The sequence below is a fragment of the Arvicanthis niloticus genome, chromosome 2, assembly GCF_011762505.2.
Source record: "Arvicanthis niloticus isolate mArvNil1 chromosome 2, mArvNil1.pat.X, whole genome shotgun sequence".
In the NCBI taxonomy this organism is placed as follows: domain Eukaryota; kingdom Metazoa; phylum Chordata; class Mammalia; order Rodentia; family Muridae; genus Arvicanthis; species Arvicanthis niloticus.
The window spans coordinates 77,325,181-77,347,188 of NC_047659.1; the positions used below are offsets into that span (position 1 = coordinate 77,325,181).

The 22,008-nt window shown below is 39.6% G+C and overlaps 1 protein-coding gene and 1 pseudogene across 2 annotated transcripts in view; both read left to right on the forward strand.

Moving 5' to 3' along the window:
- Positions 1–1,773: 1,773 nt before the first annotated feature.
- LOC143441230 (activated RNA polymerase II transcriptional coactivator p15 pseudogene) lies at positions 1,774–2,190 on the forward strand (annotated as a pseudogene).
- Positions 2,191–17,008: 14,818 nt separating this feature from the next.
- Ccdc73 (coiled-coil domain containing 73) overlaps positions 17,009–22,008 on the forward strand; it is a 111,667-nt gene continuing 106,667 nt past the window's right edge. Inside the window, exon 1 of one of the 2 annotated variants that reach the window (XM_076929369.1) lies at positions 17,009–17,192. The gene's annotated coding sequence lies outside the window, so the exon portion shown is untranslated. The remainder of the gene's footprint in view (positions 17,193–22,008) is intronic. The other variant, XM_076929368.1, reaches the window with a different exon arrangement.

The window sequence follows — 22,008 nt, forward strand, 5'->3', positions numbered from 1 at the left end:
CAGACTTGCCCACAGTTCACCCTGATAGAGGCAATTTTCAGATGACTCTGGCTTCTGTCAACCTGACAAAAAAACTAACCAACATTTTATGTTCCATTGTGTATGCGCACCACAGCATCCACATGGAGATTAGAGAAACCCTTGTGGGTGTCAGGTTCTCCTCCCACTGTGTAGGTCCATGGGTGGCAAGGACTGAACTCAGGTTGTCAGGTTTGGCTGTGGACATCTCCACTTGCTAAACCTTCTTGTCAGTTCTATATATATCTTTATACCGACCCCATAGATAATTGAATTCAAAGCTCCGGATTAAAATCATTCGCCATAACTTGATTGAGAAGTACTGAATTCACCCTAGAAGTAAATTTAACCAGAGTTAGATACAATGTGAACTCCATGTGGAAAATTAGAGAACTTTACTGAAGGAATAAAATGGCACCAATAAAGGGAAATAACATGTTCAAGTGCAGGAAAGTTGGATTCTTCGTAATGTAGCCCAATTCAATATGATAGAATAAAAATCCCAACAGGACCACTTGTGGAAAGTTGACATTAACCATTCTAAAATCGATCTGGAGAAACAGAAGATTAAAAATAACCAAGGCTCTGTTAGAGGAAAACGTGGTAGAAGGTTGATTGCCTGATCAGGTAATAAGGTGACCACAAAGCTTTGGCAATTAAGATGGTAAGATACCAGACTGATGTAATTCATGGGATGGAATACAGGGCTGGCAACAGACACATGCAGAGTTCATGACTTTAAAACACATTTCAATAGATTTGACATTGACTTTCCTGAGGATTTAAAGGGCTGTTTCAGATATCATACCAGACAATTCATGTTTTACATGGAAAAGTTTTAATCCTCAATACAATATATGAAAATATATTTTGGGCTGTTTAAAGGCTTATATGTGAATGGAAAAATGAAAGATAATTGAAAATAGCTGGTCATGGTGGCAAACTCCTTTAATCTCATGTTCTGGCTGCAGAGGCAGGAAGATCCCTTGAGATTGAGGCCAGCCTGTTCTCCATAGCAAGCTGCAGGACAGCCATGGCTACACAGTGAGATTCTTTCTCAGAATAAATAAATAAATAATATTTTTCCAGCAAAATACCTGTGCAAAAATTGAAAATAAGTCACAAAAGAATAAAATCGCAAGGTAGGTAACTGAGAGGTAACTTTTAACATGTATAAAGAACTCTCACAAATTGCTAAGATAAAGGTATTTCAACAAAAATGGTCAGCAGACAAATTAGAATGGCGAGGGAGGACATGACGACACGGTCGGCCAGCATTAATCAGATAAATATAAAAGAACCTTCTAACTGGAAGAATTGAAAACCTGACATTCTTAAGTGTTCACAGAAACGTGGATAAAAGGGAACTAATGATGACTGGGAGGTGGCGGGGAAACTGGCAAAAATATCCCCCAGAATGTAATTTGACACTACTGAAAAGCTGAAGACACCCTGCCTGTCCTGCAGTAGATGGGTAAGGGAACACTCTCATTAGCATTGTTTATGGTAGAAAGGAGGGCTAATTCTCAACCGAAGAATAAATGGAGATGTTTTGGTGTATCCATTTGCAGCCAGGAGTCAGGTCACTGAAGGCACAGTCACCTGTAACTTCAGCTCCATAGGACTGTTCATTCTTTTTCTGGCCTTTGTGGGCACTGTACACTCATGGTGTACAACATATATATGCATGCTGAACACTCATTTATGTAAGAGAAAATAAATAAATCATTTTTTGGGTGCAGGGGAAGGAGTAGAGTGCGTGCCCTAGTCCGGAGCGAGCAAGCGATCCTGTTCAAGCTAGAAGCTGATGGCTGGCAGGATCGCAGCAACGCCTAAACCAAAGGAACTTGCTTCTTCAAGCTCTTTAGGCAGTGATTCGGACAGCGAAGGTGAAAAACAATTAAAGAGGAAAAAGCAAGTTGTTCCAGAAAAACTTGTGAAGATGCTAAGGCCTGGTGACACATTCTAGATCTCTGGCCTCTTCCAAGCAGAGGAGCAGTGTAGATTGGGAAGATACGTCAGTGTTTGCAATTTTAAGAAAAATTCTAAGTGGCATTAGAGAATACTGGATGGACTCAGAAGGCGAAATGAACCCAAGGGGAAAAGAATTTCTTTAAACCTGGTGCAGTGAGCCAGCTGAAGGAACAGATCTCTGACATAGATGGTGCGTAAGGAACCTGGAAAATCTGAGCATATTAAGCCTGCATTGGTGTAGCTGGTTTTATCTGTCTTTTTACATCGGCTTTTGTTTTTCTAAATGTTATCTTCCAAGCTGTTGTATATTTGGATTACAGAACAATTTGTAAGATGAATCCCTTTTTAAAAATTTACGTTATTAAAACGTTCAAAGTGAGACTAATTGCCAACTCTATTAAAGAGGATTGCTTTATGCCCTCTACCTAGTATAAAGAAATAAAGTCAGATCATTGCAATGCTATAACAGAAAAAAAAGAGTGCTTGCTGACCAAGCGGGAGGACCTGACTTAATCGCTAGCATTCATATAAAAAGCTTCACATGACTGGAACCCCAGTGCCATGGGAGGCAGAGGCAGGAGGATGGCTGGGGTCTCCTGACTGCCAGCCTAACTCCAGGTCCAGTGAGAGACCCTCTCTCAAGGGAATAAGGTAGAGAATGGCAGAACAGGACACCTAGTGTCCTCCTCTGACCTCTTCCCACCCATGTATTCATAAACAAGAATGAATAAATGCCACACACACACACACACATACCAAAGAGAAAAAGAAAAATTGAAAAAAAAAAAGACAGTCTAAGTCTCCTGTTTGACTGTGTCCTTGAATATTTGACCTTGAATAAATAATGAGGCCTCACTGAACTTGAGTTTTTGGACACCATGCTTACTAAGGCTCAGCTTCAAGTTGAATTATCCCTTGTGTTAAAAAGCCTCTCAATCAAAAAAAAAAAAAAAAAAAAAAAAAAAAAAAAAAGTAGGTACATCCATCCATCATTTTAATAAAGATCTATTCTATTAATTTGGAAAAGCTGAAGAGAGTATTAATTTTCCTCCCACAGTCTTAATGAAGAAATAAAGAAACTAATTTCCCATTACCATTCAAGGAGCAAGCCATCCCTTCACAGACTGAGAAATTAATGTAACAGAGCCAAACAACTGAACCATCTTTCTTCTTTCCTCCAATCTAAAGCTCTGAGCTTTGTCTGTTGCATAAACAAAGTTTTAAAAGTTAACTGAAAGTTAACCCAATTTAAAAACTCAAGCTTGCTTCATAGTAATGTACTTAGGGCAAAATATTCTCAGTTTTCATGATGTTTGACTTTGTAAAATGGACTGGTGATTTCTAGTGTCTGAAGCACAGCAACCATTACAATCTTTGCTAATTAAAGTCTCCCCGTTAGCGTAACTTGTATCCATCACGCTTTTTTTCTCAGAGCTGTTTGTTGTAGTTTACAGAGAGTAAGTCATTGTATTTTCAAAACATATTAGCAAAGCTGGTGTGGTTCTCATTATTCAGAAGGTTAAACTGTAGGAGGAAGGGAGAGATGGCTTAGTTGGTAAAGTGTTTGCCATGAAAACACAAGACCTGAGTTCAGATCCGTGGCATCCACATAAAAAACCAGACTTAGAATCCCAGCCCCAAGGAGACAGACACATGGACTCTTCAGGCTCAATGGCCAGTCAACCTCCTGAAATTGGAGGATTCCAGACTTAGTGAGAAACTCTTAAAAAAAAATATGGGGGAGAAGACTGAGGAAATGTTGACCTCTGGCTTCTACACTGAGGTACATACATGAGCATGCATTCCCTGCCTACCAACATACACCAAAGGATTGGGATGAAGTTGTAGCTCAGCTGGCAGAGGGCTTGACTCGAATGCATGAAGCCCTCCCTGGGTTCAATCCCTAGCACTACATAAACCAGATGTAGTCATGCTACCTGCACTCCTAGTACTTGGGAGGTGGAGGCAGGGGCATCAGAATTTCAAGATTATTTTCAGCTACTAAGTTTGAGGCCAGCCTGTGCTTCATGAGATACTGCCTTGAAAAAGTGGTGGTACACACCTGTGATCCCAGCACTCAGAGGCCAGAGGTAGTTGGGTCTCTGAGCTCAAGGCTCTATAAAGTGAGTTCCAGGACAGTCAAGGTTACACAGAGAAATCCTGCCTTGAAAAAAAAAAAAAAGATGGAGCCAGTAGGTAAAGGCACTTGCCAGCAAGTTTAGTCCCCTGGAAAGTACATGGCAGAAGGAGAGAACCAAGTCTTATAATTGTCCTCTGACCTCTACTTATTTTCCCATGGTGTTCACATGCTCCCCTCAAGTAATATATGCAAATAATTATATAAAAATGTAATAATAAAGTGAAATATCAGGCCATGATACTATAGCAATTTTTTATCATGAGTGTGAAGTCAGGCACCACTGAAGTATACATCCTTCCCTGTTTTTGTTTTTGGTAATGTCTCTCTGTGATACTTAGGCTGGCCTGGAATGCTGGGCACAAGCAATTCTTTTACTTCAAGTAGCAGGGACACTCCAGGTCAGGCAGTAACAGATGTAAACGCCACCATACTTGTCAACCTGACTCCTAGGAATCATAGAGTGAACAGAGTACACGTAATTGAATCCAGTTTTGCCTCAGAAAAGCAGAAAAGAAATGTATGAAAAGAATATTGGGAAATTCATAAAAATGATATGAAATCTGGAGGAGATTTAAAACATGGCATAAGCTGAGGCAGCCTGAGGATCAGGGCCAAAATCCAGAAGACCTTACTAGAAAGACAGATGGGAAAGGGGTGGGGACAGAGAGTGGGGTGATGGGATAGAATCATGCTGGAACGCATGACAGACAGCACACACCTGTAGACTCTTGCTGCCTTTACCAGTACAAATAATTCCTAAACTCCTTCTGTGTCTATCTTGCTTGTTAGGCTTGAGTGTCCAACCCTTAGCACCTAAGCACCTAAGTTTAGACAGCACTTTGGCTGCCTAAACCTGGGAGAAGAAGCATCATCTCTCTTGTTTCTGATTCTGTGTTGCATTTAACAGGCAACTGCCCTTAAGTAGGAAGGAAACAAAAACAAAAACAAACAAACAAACAAACAAACAAAAACCAAATACTGTCTGAATACATATCATGGATCTTACCCAGAACAAATGTGTTCTATAGTCAAAAATTGGCCGATTGTGACTGAGGCTCATGCCGATGTCAAGACAGCTAATGGTTGTTTGCTCCATCTGTTCTGTGTTGGTTTCACTAAAAAATCACAACAATCAGATCCAGATGATTCCCGATGCCCAGCACCAGCAGGACTGCTAGAACTGGAAGATGATGAAAAGGTAGACAAATGACTTGATGAAAGTGGATACACTGATTTCAGACAGCACTGGGAAAGACAGGCAAGGCTTGCCAGTCCCTTTGTCCTCTTGATATCTTCCTTAGAAAGGTAAAAATATGGAAGAAACCCAAGTGGGGTCTGAGAAAACTGACAGAGTGCCATGCTGAAGGCAGTAGTTCTGGAAAACTGTCTGCAGGTGAGACAGATGCCAAAGTGGAAGGAGCTGATGAATGTGAACCACCAGTGCAAGAATCTGTTTAAAGTCCAGATTTATTTTGTTTTTGTTTTTCGAGACAGGGTTTCTCTCTATAGCCTTGGCTGTCCTGGAACTCACTCTGTAGACCAGGCGGGCCTCTAACTCAGAAATCCACCTGCCTCTGCCTCCCAAGTGCTGAGATTAAAGGCGTGTGCCACCACTGCCTGGCTAAAATCCAAATTTTTAATAGTAACAAATAAAAAGCCCTATTTTAGAAAAATAAAATCCTAAAAAGAAAAGAAACCAACCACCCAACCAATTAAACAAACAGAGCAAAAACAAAACAACCAACCTCTACAAAACAAAACAAAACCCAAAAACGAACAACAAAACCCCACAAAGACAAAACAACCCCCACTCCCAAACAAAAAACCAAAACATTGTAGCCTCCTTTTCTGTGTGAGTTGGCTACCAAAAACGTTGGGGAGCCCTACTTGGGATTCTACATGTTACTGGGGAAGTTGGGGACCTCTCTGCGGGTTCTATGTCTTTTTAATAAAATAATTTAAGAATGGACCCAGAAGGAAGCCCAAGGACAATTTTATTAGAGTTAAACAAATAAAAAATACCCAAACCCCCAAAACCAGAACAACAGAACAGGTGAGTCACAGCATTTGGCAGCATCAGGAGAGAGGCGGAGAAAAGGAAAAATGTCATGCCTTTTGAGATAGGCATGGGACCCAGCAAACAGCCACATGGTAGGAGACTGGGAGAGACTTCCAAAGCATCAGAAAAAGTGGGTCCAGGCTGGCTCTGGCCAGTTTCTGAAGAAAAGAGAAATTCAGAAAATCCAGCAGGCCTAACTGTATAGCAAAGGCTCTGTAAGCAAGGTTGGGGCTTCTGAAAAGGAAAAGCACCTCATTTCATTAAGGGAATAATTAATCCTCCCATTCTTTATTTAGTACAGCTTAAGATGAATCAGCTTTCCTAAGGGGTAGTCTCTGGGCCAGGTGATTGATATGCCCAACTGGATTAACTCTTCAGGGATGAGACAACAGTAGGAAATGTTCTAATCTTTAGGGCAGATGATAATGTCAAGTCTCCACCCAAGGTCAAATGTAGATTCCGTTCTGTTGACCAAGAGGAAATAGCCTCAACCAAGTATTGATAACTTCAATGCTCCACAAGCCTATTGCAACATTTCCCCTAAGCTTGGAGATCCTACAGTCATTTGAGAGATGGGCTGAAGCTTAGTGAGCAGATATAACCCATTTCCACCATGAACACCCAGTGACATAATCTCAGGGCTGTTTATCAGAAGGATCAGTGTCTGGACTGAGTTTCAGTCCCACCCTCATTTCTAGTTTCCAGGTAGGAGGACTCTTTTAGGAGGAAGTAAGAAATAACATCTCCCTCTGGCATTCCTGGCCCAAGAAGCCGGGACACTTCCTGCTTCTGGCAGTGAACTTCCCTGCAGTGTCTAGTCAACTTCTCTCTCCTGTCCTCACCATTTTCTCATTCTTGAGTTTCAGAATGCTTTCGTATATTAGCCTCAACTCCATATGTAGCTGAGGATAACCTTAAACTCCTGATTGACCTGCTTTCTCCTGCTAAGTGATAGGATTGTAGGCAGTCATCAAAATACCTGGCTTTACAAAGTGTTGGGAATTGGCTTGTGCGTCCCAGATAAGAACTCTGCCATATGAGCTGCATCTTCAGCCCAAGAAATCTGCTCCCGCTCCCACTTCCTCTCCCCTCCCCTCCCTTCCCCCTCCCTCTCTCTACCCTCTTAAAGATTGATTTTATGTATATGAGTACACTGTAGATCTTCAGAATCACCAGAAGAGGGCATTGCATCCATTATAGATGTTTGTAAGCCACCACGTGGTTGCCAGAAAATGAACTCAGGACCTCTGGAAGAGCAGGCAGTGTTCTTAACCGCTGAGCCAATTATCCAGCCCCAATTTTTTCTTTTAAAATATTATATTTTTATCTTAAATTCTATGTATCTGTATGTGTGTATCTGTGTGGGTGTGTATGTGAATGTAGGTTCCTGCAGAGGCCAGAAGAGGGCATTACATCCCCTGGAGCTGGAGTTACAGGAAGTGGGAGCTGACCAAAGTTATAGTCATCTCTCCAGCTCCATGGAGGCTTTCTTTCTTTGCATATTATCGTTTATTAACAGGGGTAAGTACCAGAATCAAATGGTGCCTTTTTACAATTTTGCCTGTTTGGACCTACTAAGGCAGAATTGGGAGACCTACCAAGTGAGAATTCTTAAGCTTGCCACCTGTTACTCTTAGGTTCTGGTTGGCCTGTCCATGATCTCCAGAAATTCATGCACTTTTCAGACTTTCTGGGCTGCTCTGTGACTTGGACTTTGTGGAGCTAATTAATTTGGAAAAGTCTACTTAGAAGATTAGAGTTTTTTTCTTTTTATATAATCTTGTTACTTCTCTATGTTAGCAAACAGATCAGAAACAAAATGTTATTTTAAGAGGTTTTAGTTTGATAGAAATATCTACAATTAGCAATGGAAATAAGCTTGCATTTAAAAACTTTTTCTGGTCTTCCCACAGTATTGATTATATATACAGCAGTCAGGGAATTTATATAGGGCACAATGATTTAAACATTTATTCTGTTAAGTTTAATCAGTAAGCCTTCAGCCCCAAGGAAGCACAGATGAACATACATTTGGAATGAGCTTATTGGACTTTGGAAAGAGTGTTTGAACTTTGTGGCCTTCTGATTTTCTATTCTCTTTCTCTCTTTCTCTCTTTCTCTCTTTCTCTCTTTCTCTCTTTCTCTCTTTCTCTCTTTCTCTCTTTCTCTCTTTCTCTCTTTCTCTCTTTCTCTCTCTCTCTCTCTCTCTCTTTCTTTCTTTCTTTCTTTCTTTCTTTCTTTCTTTCTTTCTTCTTCTGTAGCACAGGTGTTTGAACTGAGATTTTGTTTCCTTCTGGCTCTAAAATCTTTGGCATTACAGTTGAGTGTAGATCGTGAGCCTGACACTGGTCAGGTCTAGTGACTCCAACAGGTTGGCCCGTAGTGGCACAGGCAGCTGAGGAGTAAAGTGGACAGTACAAGAAGGTGAGGAATGAGAAGTGATACTATGGTTTTTCTCAGTCGTGCTCCAGGTCGTGCTTGCTACGTCCTAGAGTGAAGCTGCTCACTTACTCCCGAGGGGGGTTTTAAATTATTATTACTCTTATTGTCTGTATGTGTGCATGTGTGTGCTGTAGTGTGCATGTGGTGGTCAGAGGCCAACTTGGCGGAGGTAACTCTCTCTTTCCATCTTTATATGTGTTCTGAGGATTAAATTTAGGTTTCCAGGCTTGTAATACCTTTACCTTCATTGGTAACACCCATTGGGTGTTTTAGGTGACATTCCATTCAGCTAGAATTTGATTTTGCATGCTAGATAAATCAGGCTGAAGACTTTTCTTGATAAACTCAAATTGGCATTGTGTTGTGCTTAAGTTAGACTCACACTTGGGATATAGTTGCCTTCACTTGATTTGCCCTATGGAACCCTGGGAACAGAGGAGCTAGCAAACATTCCAGGCCCTTTTTAGCAGTGTAAGTTTTAAGGGGTCTTTCAACCTTTTCCTTCTCGTGTGAAATTCCTATTAATGTCACAGAGATTTATTGTGACTGAAAGAAGAGAGTCTGTCCTTGAAAAATTGGTGAGTAATGCTTTGGTGTAAAAATGGTACGGCATTTTTATAAACATCATGTAGGAGTTAAAACCATTTGAAGACAAACAAGGTGTTGAGGATATATCTAGTTAAGCAACTGAACAGAATTGAAGGGGCAAATAAATGATCTGTGTAGCTACTGCGTTGCTTCCTATACGTTTGAGACTCGACTCAGGCTGAGGACGAGAATCACTTTTTTTCCCTCATAAAAGGCTCTGTATGGGGCTGGAGAGACGGATAGCTCAGTGGTTAAGAGCACTGGCTGCTCTCTTTCCATGAGGATCTGGGTTTGACTCATGACACCCACATGACAGCTCACAACTATCTATAACTCCAGTCCCTCTCAAGGGGGATGATACCCTCCTCTAGCCTTCCTGGGTGCCGGATGCATATGTGGTATGCATGCATACATGCAGGCAAAACATCCAACATCAGAAAATAAAGTGAAAAAAATTTTCTGCATATTTGCATTACTGTGTCATTGATACCAATGATAGAACTTCTTTTTTTGCTGGGTGGTTTTGTTCTTTGATGGTTTGTTGCTGTATCCACTTCTCTCTTCAACAGTTGGAGCAATTTGGGGGGGGTGGGGTGTGGGGAGGGGGAGGGGAGGGCTCCTAAATCAATCAGGTGCTTTATCTACATTATGTAGCTAATATTCAAGGAAGAAGAGGGAATCATCTGGCCAGGGATGAACATGTATTGCATGCTTTATCCTAAGTGGAGGCTCTTTTTTTTATCTGAAAGCAAGTGTCTAGTAGGAAATGAATACCCTTACTCCATTCATCAAAGATATGCAGATAGGGCTTAAGTAAACCTTGTTTTCTAGGTTGTGGTCTATCTCTTTAATCAAGGTATGATAAAGGGAAGAAGGGAGAGAGTATGGGAGGTTCAGCACAAGCTGTGCACTTTCTGGGAAAACCCCTAACTAGTTGAACAGCATGATAACCCAGTATTTGAACACCCAGGCATAAAGTAGGAGCAACAGGGTGTGGATGCAGATAGAGCAAATTCCAACCCCCAGCCCTCCCTAGTATTTCCTTTTAAATTATTGTTTTGTTTCATACATATGAGGTTTGTGTTTGAATTATGTCTGTGGGCCACATGTGTGCCTGGTAACATTAGAGACCAGAAGAAGGTGTTAGCTCCCCCAGGAACTGTAGTTACAGATGGGTGACAATTGCCATATGGGTGCTAGGAATAGAACCTGGGTCATCTGGAAGAGCAGCCAGTGGTCTTAACCACTGAGCCATCTCTCCAGTCTCTCTCTGGTATTTTTAATCTTTTCTAGTTAGTACAGAAAAACTCCTGAACATAAAGGAAAAGGTAACTGGAAATGACAGTCTGTAATCTGACAGGACCACAAGCTTTAGGGTCACATCTTAGAATTAAAGAGAGCCAGTCCTGATTAGCAGTCTAATTTTCAAATAGAAAAGTCTGTAGCATCATGCCTCATTATATTGGCTGGTTAGTTCATGTACACTGCTTCATCATGGCAGCATATATTACAATTTGGTGATTATTATTATAATTTTTGACTATTATTTTTGTTTATTTTATGTATGATTGCTCTGCTGCATATATACCTGCATGCCAGAAGATGGCATCAGATCCCTGTATAAATGGTTGTGAACCACCATGTGGGTGCTGGGCATTGCATGCAGGACCTCTGGAAGAGCAGTCAGTGTTCTTAACCACTAAGCCAATTCTCCAGCCCTAGTGATTATTATTTTAAAAAGTATTTAAAACTCTCTCTCTCTCTCTGTATGTATGTATGTATGTATGTATGTATGTATGTATGTATTTGTGTGTCAGTGCCCATGGAGGTAAGAGACTTGGGATACCCCTAAACTGGAATTACAGGTAGTTGTGACATGCCTGATGTGCATTCTGGGAACTGAACTCTGCTCTTCTCAAGAGCCGAGCCATCTCACCAACTCTCCCTCCCACTGACATTTTTATCAATCTGCATAGCACAGACTAATCTCAAACTCCTCATCCTCTTGCCTCAGCTTCCAGTGTAGAGATTACAGTTGGGTGTTGCCATGTTCAACATGGAGGTGGGTCCTTGGTGACCCCAGACAAGCATAGTCAGTGTGGTTGCTAAGATCTATATATAATGCATGAGTTTACATTAATGAGATGTGACAGGATATCTGCTGGGAGGTTTCTGGAAAAGGCTCTTCTCTCTTTTGAATAGTCACCAGACAGTAAGGTCTTGTTCTTCATCTTTGTATTATGTACCTGGATGTTCAACTCAGTCTTCAGACACAAAACCTGTCATGCTAGCCATTTTAAGATGTGGCCAGCCTCAGAGGGCAAAAGTGGATCATTTAGAAGAACCAGCAACATCTTGAGTTTACTGCCTGCCTCCCTGTGGTCTGGAACAATATATTTCCTAATTGATTAACTCAACTTAAATAAAGTTTTTCTATTATCTGTAGCAAAGAAAAAAAACACCCTAATAATAATTTAAAAAATTTACCCCTAAAATGTTGAATTAAAGTTTTTTTATTTTATTAAATGGAAACCCCATCAAGCCATCTTAGAACCCATTATTTCACTTTCCTTTACTTATGAGGAATACCTGTAACTTGGAGATGACTAAGAGAGAGACCTATCTTATCACTGTCAGGTTTTCTGGTTAACTGGGAAATTGATGTTGTTATTAAAATACCAGTAAGGAAGTCAGAATGAGGATTTAGTTCAGTGTACCAAGAAGTACATTTATAAACCTGTTGTTACTCTTCTACAACTTTATTAATTTTTTTTATTAGAGCTTATTCTCTCTTTCTTTGTTTCTTTCCTGTGTGTGTGTGTGTGTGTGTGTGTGTGTGTGTGTACGTGCATGTGCTTGTGTAAGTGTATGTGTATGCACTAAAGAGTCAGTTCCCTTCTTATACCATGTGGGTCCCTGGGATCAAACTCATGTTGTTAGCATTGGTGGCTAGCACTTTAAGTAATGAGTCTTCTTGCTGCTCCTTTATTAAATTTGACTTAGAAGTTTAAACAAACAGAACACTGACAAAGAAGGATCATTATGTTAGGGGGGAAAAAAGCCAAAGTCTGAGGAGGGATCTAGAAGAGTAAAGTAATATGCAGAATAATTCTGTCTCAGTCACTATTCTATTGCTGTGAAGAGGCACTATGACCAAGGCAACTCTTATAAAAAAATCATTTAACTGGGCTTTCTTAGTTCACTATCATCATATCAGCACAACAGCAGGCAGACACGGTGCTGGAGAAGTAGCTGAGAGCTACATCCAGATCCACAAGCAGAGAGCAAGCATGAATCTAGTATGGACTTTTGAAACCTCAAAGCCCACCCCCAGTGGCATACTTCTTCCAACAAGGCCACACCTACTCCAACAAGGCCACACCTCTTAATCCTTCTAATCTTTTCAAACAAGTTCCACTCCTTGGTAACTAAGCATTCAAATATATGAGTACATGGGGCCTATTCTTATCCACATCACCTCATTTTGATATTCTTAAAACTTAAAAGGGATTTTAAAAGTTTAATTATGTGTATGTTCATGTGTGCATGTGCACACAAATTCAGGTTTCTGAGGAGGCCAGAGGCATGTTAGAGTTACAGATGGAAGTTGGCCATCCAATATGGGTGCTCTTTCCTGGTGAAACATTTCTAGCCCCACATTTCATTTTTATTTCCATGTATAATATATATGTAATCAATAAATTATAAATTCACAGTAGAACCTCTTTCATATATAGCTCATAATTTAGATAATGTCTTGTAATAGATTCCTCCATGGTATTTTAAATTCTATAGGTTATTGATATGTTAAATATATCAGAGTAAAAAGTCAACAAATCCAGTAATTTTTGGAGAGATTTCAGCCACAGTTGATTCTACTAATTGTTACATGAAAGGTTGTAAATTATACATAACTTTTACTTCAGTTACTTATCTGTAAGTATTTACTAAATATGTGTTATGTGTCAAGCACTGGGCTGGGTTATAGGCACCAAATTACCGAGACTCAATCTCTGATTGCCAGGCTTGGTGGTGCATGCCTATAGTTACAGCAATTTAGGAGGCTGAGGTAAGATGAATTATTGGAACTAGGCATTTAGTCCTATCATTGACAACACAGCAAGGACCATCCCCCTCCACACCCACTCCCCCAAAATAAGAAAGAAAAAAAGGGGGGAGAAAAATTGAACTTTGTCCACAAGCATAAATGTAAATAACTATAATGAAGGGGGTGTTACAGTTGTGTAACTGTAACAAGCTTTAGTACATGTTTTCACTGCCATGTGTATGTAGGCTGTAGAAACCTGTTCATTTACTTTATATAGATATTATCTCTTGTTATTCTCTTAGGGAGTCATTGTGTTTATTCACAACACATTCTAGCTATGTAGGATGTGAAAACTGTGATGTGAGAGAGACTAGTTTGGGAGACATGTAAATATGATCACTCCCTTTATTACATCAAGTAAAAACAACATTCTTTCATCCTTTGACAATTATGGTAAGAACTAGATCGAGATAGCATGAGACTTTAATCTATATCAAGTACAAAAATAAGTCTGCATTATAACCAGTATTCACTCTATTTGTAAAAAAACAAATTCATAGATTTTATTATCAAGAAAGCTCTTAATGGCATATATGTAAGACTTCATTAAATTGTTAGATAAAACATGACAGGAAACAAAGAGGGAAGAACACTGAAAAGATGTAGAACTCTCATCAGCTGGATGTGGGTTTAGGTAGAGTTAAAACGATTTTGTATTTATTAACTGGACACAGTGGCATATGCCTTTAGTCTCAACACTCAGGAGGTAAAGGGAGGTGGATCTCTGTGAGTTCTAGGCCAGCTTGATCTACATAGTGAGCTTCACATCAGCCAAGACACACAGCAAGATGCTGTCTTGAAGATTTTAGTTGTGTCTGTGTGTGTGTTTATAAATGATGTATGTGTGAGCATATATATATATATATATAGAACAGCCTTTTGAAGTTACCTTCTTGAACACATATGTATAGAGATTGGAGAACAGCCTTTTGGAGTAAGTTATCTCTTAACTTTAGATAGGGGATCATTACCTGATGAGCCAACTCACCAACCTCTTTGATTATTTTTATGAAATAAGGTCTTGCTCTACAGACTAGGCTAGGCTTAAACTTGTGGTACTTCTAATTCAGTCTTCTCAGTGCTTGGATTACAGGTTTGTACCAACATGCCTAACTAGGTTTTGATCTGGATGGCTCTGTGGGCACCTAAAATATATTCCTGCCCTGACTTCCTTCAATGATAAACAATGTAAAAGTGTAAGCCAAATAAACCCTTTCCTCCCCAACTTACTTTTTATCATGTGTTTCATAATAGCAATAGTAACCCTTACTAAGACAAGGTGGTAGGATCCTTGGAATTGGAGTTATGGATAGTTGTGAGCCAGCATATGAATGCTGGGAATTGAATCACAGTCCTCTGGAAGAGCAGTGAGTACTCTTAACCACTGAGCCATCTCTCCAGCCTTGAATTATTTTATTAAGTCTTTAGCTTGCCTCTCAACTTGAATAGTTTTATGAGACACAAATAAAAATAAAGCAGAAAAACAGTTATAATAATTATTAGGAAGCTTCCTTGTTGGCATTCCTAGCTAACATCAAGCTATTAAAATATTCTTTGCAGCAGGAATAAGTATACTCATTTATCAGTTCTGAATGACTAAAAAAAATACAGTTTATCCCATGTTATAACTTGTTTAGTGTGACTTATTATTCCTTGAGAAGCTATAAGGATAGTTGTTTTCTGTGTTCTCTCATTGGAAAAAAATCCAAACATGGTTTAAAGCAAGTACATATAGTCATAAGTTGAAAATGTAAAGCTCGGAGAGCAGGATGCTAGCTTACAACACTCAGGCATGGTATCCTGGAAATAATCTGGAGAAACATGGATAGAAGTTATTAGAAGAAATGGCAACAGCCAAACACTTCTAGATTTGATAGCAACATGAAACAGAGAGCTTTACAAAGCAGGAGAGAAAATTCAGAGTTTATTTCAGAGAGACTGGCTTAGTTTGGGGATGTTTCAAGGTTACCAGAAAAGAGCCAACTCCAGACACCAATAGGGAGCTACAACTAAAGATAGACAAGCTCGTAGGCCAGAGAGATGGCTTAGCATTTAAGAGCATGCCCTGCTTTTCCAGGGATCCAAGGTCAACTCCCAGTACCCACACTGGGTGGCTTAAACCACCTGTAACTCCAGCCCCAGGTTTTTTGGTATTATTTTGTGTATATGAGTATTTTGACCTGTATGTATATTTGTGTACTGTATGCATGTCTGATGCCCATCGAAGTGTGGATACCCTGGGTGTGGAGGAGTTAACAGACAACTTTGAACTGCCATGTAGATGCTGGGAATCGAACTCTGGTTCTCTGCAAGAGCAACAGTGGTCTTAACCAACTGAGCCAACATTCCAGCTTCAATATTGTGTGCATATGTATGCAAATGAGCGCAGCTGCCTGGGGAAGCCAGAAACATGGAATCTCCCTGGCATTGAAATTACAGCTCGTTGTGAGCCACTGCATGTGGAATTGAACTCAGATTTTCTGCAAAAGCAGTATGTGCTTTTAACCACTGAGTCATTTTTCCAACTCCTAAATATGCTTTATTGATAGTATGGTTAGAAATTTAAGATCAGAGTCCTTTTAGATAGTATGGTTCTCAACAGTGAACCATATTGTTAGGTTTCAGAATAAAGAAGAGGTGCAGTCATCAGTATGATTAATTTTCTTTAAAGTTAAAAATTATCTCCTCCCCTCCCTTCCTCTCCCTCTTTTATCCCTCCTGTTCTTCTACCCACTCCCTGTTTCCTGTCCCTGTTCTCCCTGGCACAGAAAGAGGTAAGAAGACAACTTGTGATAGAGCTAAGAGGTCTTCAGGTCTGGCAGCAGGTGACTTCACCTGCCGAGCCATCGTGTTACTCCGAGGTTTCCTTTCCTATGTAATATTTCACATAAAAAACAAATGAACAGCCGGGCGGTGGTGGCGCATGCCTTTAATCCCAGCACTTGGGAGGCAGAGACAGGCGGATTTCTGAGTTCGAGGCCAGCCTGGTCTACAGAGTGAGTTCCAGGACAGCCAGGACTAAACAGAGAAACCCTGTCTCAAAAAACAAAAAAAAAAAAAAAAAAAAAAACAACAACAAAAAAAAAAACAAAAAAAAACAAAAAAAACAAATGAACAAAAACAACATTGTGTTCTTGATGAATGACATATTTATGCACATCAAACACATTAAACATTCAAAATCATAAGGTATTAAATGGATAGGCACCTCCCACTTCCTATTCTCAAAGTGTTCATTGTTCCTAATAAATAACATTAAAAAAATTAGTTCCAAAGACTGTTTAAAATGGACATAACAGAGCATGGTGGCACAGTTCTTTAATTCCAGCACTTTGGATGCTGGGACAGGTTTCTGTGAATTTCAGGCCGGCCAAGGCTACATAGTACGACGCTGTCCTAACACCCCTCCTCTGCCCCCAAATAATGCGGGGCGGTGATGGTACATGATTTGTTCCCAGCACTAGGGAGGCAGAGCCAGGTGGATCTCCGTTTTCGAGGCCAGCCTGGATCTCCGTTTTCGAGGCCAGAGTGAGTTCCAGAACAGCCAGAGCTACAAAGAGAAGCCATGTCTTGAAAAAGAAGAACAACGAATGTCTAATATAGTCCTCCCAAGTCCTTAAAGGTGGTGGCTCAATTGCGGACTGAAAACCGGAAGCGCCTTTGGGTAGGAAAAGATGACCCGGAAGTGCTGGGCATGAGCGGTCTTCGCTGAGGTAACTCAACCTCAGCGTTGAGCGCTGTTTAGGAAGTCGCTCTAATCTTTTCACCCAGTGTTCTTATAAAGGTTGCCCTGGACCTCAGGTGTCCCACCAAATCCTCGTGCTGACGTTCCTGGGCCTGGTCGTCCTCGAGTCTCCTGTCAGGTACGTCTAGAATCTTCCACCACAAGCCGCCACCCATCAGGTCTGCTGGTTGGTTATATGATTTTTGCTTTGGTTGGTTATATGATTATGTGCTTTAGGATGCTTGCTTTCGGTTGGAGCCAGTTTTATGTTATGAATACTGCGTTATAATGTTGGACACTCTTGTCAAAAGTTTTAACGGAGTCGGCTGGTCAGAGTCTTGTCACATTTTAAAAACTCCATGAATTGGTGGGTTTTACAGAACAGTTCAAGCGTAGGACAAAAATTAAAACTTCTAATCATGGAAGTATGTAAATATTCAAGGAAATTTTTAGATTTTCCGTTATTCTTCTGGTAATTTTATTCTGCTAGATTTTGAGTTTTCAGACAAGGTCTTGATTTGTAGTTCAGGAGGACATCCAACTCTTACCCCGCTGCCTTGCTTAGCCTTGGAATGCAGGGATTTGACAGTATAATTTATTCTTCATGTGTACTTTTCACAGACAGATTTAAATGGATATTTGCTGGGGATAAAATTTTCTGTCTTCAGCCAGGCAGTGGTGACACACATATTTAATCCCAGCACTCAGGAGGCAGAGGCAGATGGATATATGTTCGAGGCCAGCCTGGTCTACAGGGCTAGTTCTAGGCCAGCCAAGGCTATATACAGAGGCCCTGTCTTGAAAAACTAAAACAAGCAGGGCAGTGGTGGCGCACGCCTTTAATCCCAGCACTTGGGAGGCAGAGGCAGGTGGATTTCTGAGTTCGAGGCCAGCCTGGTCTACAGAGTGAGTCCAGGACAGCCAGGACTACACAGAGAAACCCTGTCTCGAAAAACACCAAAAAAAAAAAAAAAAAAAGAAAAACTAAAACAACAACCACACCCCCAGCCCCAACCAACAAAACACTACAAAGCAACAACAACAACAAAAAAACCCCTGTCTTTTAAATCTCTATTATGCCAAATTGAATTATGGGTTTAAATTATTCATACATTATCTTGATCTTCTACCTCATGTTCAATTTTAGAGAAAAGTGTGAACTGTCAGAGAGTTTAAGGAAACCGGGATTAATTGCTACCTTCTGTTTCATTCATCTATTTAGAGAGGAATTGGACTTCGCTAATATTTGATTATTTTCTCTTTTGTCTTAGTTGTGACAATCTATGACTACCTTTGTTTTATACTTTAAGGAGAAAAGAAACCTGAGCCTCAAAATCAGCAAACACTGTGTGGTAGAACGTACTCTCTAATCCGTTACAGCCAGCTTGACTATTGACAATACTTCTTGTTTATGGGTTAGTCTGAGGTTGTTAATGTACTTTGAAAAATCAGTTGTATAATTTGATGACTTAGGAAGAGTGTTTTCATGGCTTGAGAGTATGTTTAATTACTGCGTTGGTTTTAACATCATAGTGCCCACTAGGCGGCAGCATGGTGTTTTCAGTTTCTCGAGCTCTGCATGTCATAAGCAGACTGATGCCCTGCTAGTGTTAATCTGACAGTAATGAGTATTATATGCTGAATGCTTCTTACCACGCCATGGCCTGACCGGATGACTATGGACATACCTCAATCATAAAATTCTAGGCCCTAGGATGTTGCTTTTTATTCTCCTTATACCACATGAGGAAAAAGATTAAATTACAACAAAGACCATTTATTGGCACTTCATAGCCAATAAACGACAGAGCCAGAACGGGAATTCATGTGCTTAAACACTACTCATGCCAGCCTAACTAAAACTGTCATGTGTACCCAAACTCCAAAGGTCCACACATAAGACAAGGAACTTGATTGGTACAAACATTTAAACTTATTTGTACAAATGGCATTTTTGCAGAATATTTTAAGCAGATTGCAGAAATTCATAGAAGTGTGTAAATACCCAGTGTAAGTTCTAGATTTTTTTTTCTTGACTCTTCTGGCAATTCTCTTACTTTTGTTATTTATTTATTTATTTATTTATTTTTGGTTTTTCGAGACAGGGTTTCTCTGTGTAGCCGGGCTGTTCTGGAACTCACTCTGTAGACCAGGCTGGCCTCGAACTCAGAAATCCGCCTGCCTCTGCCTCCGAAGTGCTGAGATTAAAGGCGAGTGCCACCACTGCCTGGCTTGTTTTATTTTTGAACCAAGTGTGAGGTAAGCATTGTTTAATGTGCCCCAAGACAGTTATATTCTTCTAAGGAGCATTAGTCCAGTGAGATGCTTCATAAAAAGTCCTTGGAAGTCGCCAAAGCCTCTAAGACGTCCTCCAGTAAAGGAACATAATAAATCCTACTTCTTAGTAAATGCACAGTTTTCCTAAATTGTGTAGATTACAATTTATATTAAGAAATATATTTTAGGATTGGGCATGTTGTTGCATGCCTTTAATTCTAGTAGGTGAATTTCTACATAGCAAGTTCCAGGACAATGAGGATGTAGAGAGACCCTGTCTCAATGACTGACTGAATGACTGACTGACTGACTGAATGAATGAATATACTTTAGACCCAGGCTTGGTAACCCATACCTGCAGTCTCAGCTGTCTGAGGCAGGAGGCCCCAGAGTTCAAGGCCAGTTTCTGCTACATATGGAGTTTGAGGCTATTTTACATTAGACCCTGTGTCAAGAAAGAAAAAAAGAAGATGAACATTAGAGGTTGGGGCCTTAGCTCTTGGTTGAAGAGCTATCTTTAGCCACAAAAACACCAAAAAGCCTCTTTACATGCAGGCCACTGTTTCTACTTTATTTTTGTGTAGTCCAGTACTTCATTAAAAGAAGTATTATTAAGGCCTATTACAGTGATTTATTTTTATTTTTTAAGGATTTATTTATTTTACTTATATGAGTACACTGTAGCTGTCTTCAGACACACCAGAAGAGTGCATCAGTTCTCATGACAGATGGTTGTGAGCCACCATGTGGTTGCCGGGAATTGAACTCAGGACCTCTGGAAGAGCAGTCAGTGCTCTTAACCACTGAGCCATCTCTCCAGCCCCCTTATTTTTATTTTTGACATTTATTTTTATTTTGTGAGTGGGTGTTTTGCTGCATGTATGTCTTATGTGTACCATGTTCATGCAGTACCCATAGAGGCCAGAAGAGGGGGTTAGATGTCTTTGGAACAGGAGTTCCAGACTTTGTAAACTACCATGAGGGTGCTAGGAATTGAAAACAGGTGCTTGTAACCATCGAGCCATCTTTCTAGCCACCTACACTGATTTGTTGACTTATGAATGACTCATACCCTGCAGTTTTACTGTACTGTAGGGTTCTGAGTGTGTGTATGTATGTGTGTGTGAATTTATGAATGGAATATATGTTGGAAAATGTATAAAAGACTACAGCTGAAGGAAGCAAATGATGTTATGGTTAATACTTTTTGACAAATTTTCTGTCAGTTGTGGTAACATATAAGTGAGAACAATGTTATTTATTGGGAAATTATTTTATATAATCAACTCAGGCCAATAGTGAAACAAAGAAATTGAACAGTTTTGTAGACTAGAATTCTCACAGTATTGGCTTAGGAAGGTGACAGTACCTTTATGGTTCATATGATATGGAGAAAGTTTTTTAGCTCCTTCATATTTGTACACATCTCAGATTTTATGTTTATCTGTAAATTTCTAAAATTCATGTTAAATCTCTGCCCCTCATAAGACTTACAGGTGTAATTTTTCAAGAATCTCAAAATGCTTTTTTAAAATAATTTTTGTAATACAATAATTTAAATATTTATCAATTATCTACTTGTTTTCAAGATTTGTTTTCCATTTAGAACTGAATAAACTTTTGAAAATTAGCTGGTGAAAGGTAACATTATAACATTATAAATTAATATAAGAGAATTTTATAAAGTAAGCAGTAAGAAAATGGGTATGTATGCAAGTTGCTAATAAAATGATCTGGACTATTAGGTGTAACTTAGAAAACAAGAAGTTGTTGGGTGATGCCTTCATAAGAAAAGCTTCACAAAAGAGGGCTTGGGGATGGCTCAGCCATGGAAAGCACTTGCTGCCCTTTCAGAGGACCAGGGTTTGGTTCCCAGCACCAATGTCAGAAGGCTCAAATTTTCTTATAACTCTAGCTCCAGAGGATCTTATGATTCTTCTGCCTTCTAAAGGCACTCACACAATTATGGTATATACATGTATACACATGAGTAAAATGAAGATAAAGCTTTTTTAATAAGTATATAAATGTACATTTTAATTTTTTGTTTTGAGACAGCCTTATTTCCCTATATAAAGTATTTTTTCACATTTGCCTTTACTTATTCTCTTTTTTTCCTATAAAATAACCTTGCCTAAGTTTTCATTTAACTAATGTTATGGCTTTTAGGATTTTAAGCCTCAGCCTAGACTTCACCTCCTCTGTAAGTCATTTTCCCAAGACATCTTGATTTTTATATCTTGGAATTTTGGAGTTTTTAGCTTATCTACTTTACTTGCTAAGGAAGGGAAAAGTAGATCCCTGTGCCCACAGAGCTCATCATTCATTTATATTCCTCTAGACATTTGTTAGATCTTGCTCCTTTGATTATTCTCCTTTTTGTTTTTAATTGTGTGATATTAACTGTTTTTTTTACAAGACATAAATAGTTGAGTTTCTATTTTATCCCCTATTTCCCCTTGATTGCTTATAGCCTTAAACTTCTGTGTCTCGTTTTGGTAAAATAATTACCAATGGCCTTGAATTCTCCAGATAAATGTTAGTTAACAGTACATTTCTATCCTTCAGACAAATTTGATTCCCTTCTCCTTACTGTTGATATGAAAATCTTTCTGCAATAACTATTTCTTGAAATCCTCTGTGGTCTAAAGTCTCTTTTCCATAGCTTAGTAAAACCA